This window comes from Gavialis gangeticus, unplaced genomic scaffold (genome assembly GCF_001723915.1).
Source record: "Gavialis gangeticus isolate Ggan-Ray unplaced genomic scaffold, GavGan_comp1, whole genome shotgun sequence".
NCBI lineage: Eukaryota > Metazoa > Chordata > Crocodylia > Gavialidae > Gavialis > Gavialis gangeticus.
The window spans coordinates 10,424,024-10,426,667 of record NW_017729013.1 but is presented as its reverse complement, the minus strand read 5'-3'; the positions used below and the strand labels follow the sequence as shown (position 1 = coordinate 10,426,667).

General features: G+C 45.3%; 1 protein-coding gene across 2 annotated transcripts in view; it reads right to left on the bottom strand.

The window, feature by feature from the left end:
- GAS2L2 (growth arrest specific 2 like 2) overlaps positions 1 to 2,644 on the bottom strand; it is a 44,070-nt gene that overhangs the window by 38,500 nt on the left and 2,926 nt on the right. For both annotated transcript variants that reach the window (XM_019511508.1, XM_019511509.1), the window contains exon 2: positions 404 to 612. The gene's annotated coding sequence lies outside the window, so the exon portion shown is untranslated. The remainder of the gene's footprint in view (positions 1 to 403; positions 613 to 2,644) is intronic.

Here is a 2,644-nt window from a genome sequence, read left to right as displayed (position 1 = left end):
AGAGTCCTTTCATATGAAGCATGTAGACAAATGCCAAAGATGGGGAGTGTTTAGCTGGGCTGCCCCAAAGCTCTGTAATGAGGAGCAGCAAGATGAGAGTGGGTAAGGCAGAGTCTATGATGGAGGAAGAGTCATTGGAAGATGGCTGGAGATATATTGAGACCAACCCTATACTGAAATGGGCTGTGCTGGGGGACTTTGAATCCAGCTACTGGAAATCTATGCATTGCCTACAGTGGACTTTGGATCAGGCCCTGTGCAATGTAATAGTGTTTTATCATTTCTGTGAAAGGCACCCTTCAGCCTGCATTCACTGCTGTAATTCCTCTCCCTTCCCAGGAGGCTAAACCCCTCCTGGTGGTCTGAACCCCTGTTGCACATGTGTAAATGCTTGCTTGCTTACCAGGCAGATTGAACTTTGGTTCCCTTGTGGGAAAAGAAACAACAGCTTGGGCTGTCAGCATCTGGATGGAACAGACCTGGTTCTCAAGAGACACAGCATGAAACAAGTCTTTTAAGACTGCAGGTAGTCAGCCTTCATTATCTGAAGACACAAACCACACACAGTTGAATTCCAAGGCTTTTTCAATACATCTGAGTTCAATGCAAGCCCTGTGGGAATTAAATATGATCAGCCCAAAGCATATACAAATTAATTAATCCCCCCATCCTCCACTATAGTCATGATTGGCATAAAAAACAGGAGATTTTTTTTTAAGTTGGGTCTTTTCTATTTGCATTTTAGTATTTGTACCTTTACCATTTGTACTTCACCTTTTAAAGCTTCCCTCTGCAATCACAAGATCTATAAACTTGATTCCTTTTAAATGAAAAATTAAATTCCAATATAATCATATGACTAAAGGAGCTGGGACTTTGAAGGACCCCCCGCCCCAATAAATAACAAGAGATGACAACAGTGGGAATGTGAATAGTTATAGAGACATATGATGGACAATGGCTAGGTCACTCACTACAAACAGTCTATGGACAATTTCAACACCCAGGGCACAGATTTAAGCCTTACTTGTTCTTGCTGCATCACTGTTGTAAAACTATTTCCGTTACCTTCAGGGTTAAGAACCCGAGGCAACCATTTTATGAAGACTCATGCCTTGCTGGCTAGCATCATTTTGGGGGAGGAGGTCTGCGCAGCTCAGGAATCTCAAGTATTCCCACGGGCTCAGGAACGCCTGACATCCCATCGTAAGGAATGCTGTCTCTGACATACCCAGAGAGGCGAGCAGTGGAGGAGAAAAGGTCTATTGTAAGTCAGGCTCCAAAGCAAGCCATGTAGCAGCTTGGAGCTTGTCATGTTGTTTGAAGTATGAACGCCACCTTACTGAAAACCCAAGTTACGATGCAACATTAGACTAATACAGCTACAACCTACACCCCTGAATGCAACATAGAAGGATCTTCAGCAGTCATCTGAGGTGCTGCTAGCCAGCAGGTGCCCTGGAGCTGTCTACCCTATCCAGTCCCAGAAAGAGTGATTCCCTGTATCTTCCTGTTACTTTGTAGACCTCTCTCAGGGAGTCTGCTGTTTCTGTCTCTGCTTCTCCACCTTGATGCAGCTCATGCCTACCTATGTTGGAAAGCATGTGTATGGTATCAAACAGCATTTATAGCCCAGCAATAAAAGAAACCCCACAGCAACAAATTGTGGCATGCAATAAAGCAAAAACAATATCTCATGGCAGAAGAGATTTCCATGTAAAGCTCCACAGGGTAACTGAGTGACAGGGAGAGGGGAAAAGGGGATTTAAAATATTATTACACACATGCTGGCTGTGTCTTTTCACACAATAGCTTTCCTTTGAACTTGTGCGCACTGCATCAGACCTTCTCCACAAAAGCTCCTAAGAATTGGCAAGAGCTGTTTGAGACCTTCACAATGTTTGTTCTCAAGGGCTACCTATACGGATAGACCAGTACAGCTGCAGAGGCCATCTTCACTCTCCTCAGAGCAAGTTTCTATTCATTTTTGAGTCCAGGTGTTTATCCTTGTCCTGTGGCTGTCTCCACTACAGCATTGTGCTGGTGGAACTCAGGCTCTGCTGACACAACTCTGTGTGGGTCCATGTTGAAAGCCCCTCTGTCAGCAGTTACTCCACCTGGCAGCATGCAGGAGGTGCATGTAAGGATTCCTGTACCTATTGCTGGCTGCTGTGGTCTCCTCAGGGGCATCTCATGCACTGGCAGCCTGCTCCTTGCATGTGGAGCTCTACAATGATGCCAGAACTGCACTGATGTCCACTGCCAGAGCTTCTGAGATAGGAGCGCCTAAAACATGACCTCAGCTCATAGGACGAAGCATATACTGCAAGAGAAAAATGAGGCATCTACTCAGTCTAGCAATGCCACCAAAAGGAAGGGCAGGTTTACTGCTGTATAGTGGGCCCTGAATGGCACTGCCTAAAGCAAAATCATGGATACAATCACAGATCTGGTGCCAAAACTAAATCTCATCCCAAATGACCCCACTATAAGTCTTGGCCCACTCTCTCCTAGGAGCAGTCAAGAGTCCAACAGTCCCTATAATCAGAATCATCAAGGTGTGCAAATGACGGCACATACACACCAACCTCTGACCCAGGCTGGAATCAGCCTCTGAAAACATGGTGTTTACTTTCACTTTTAA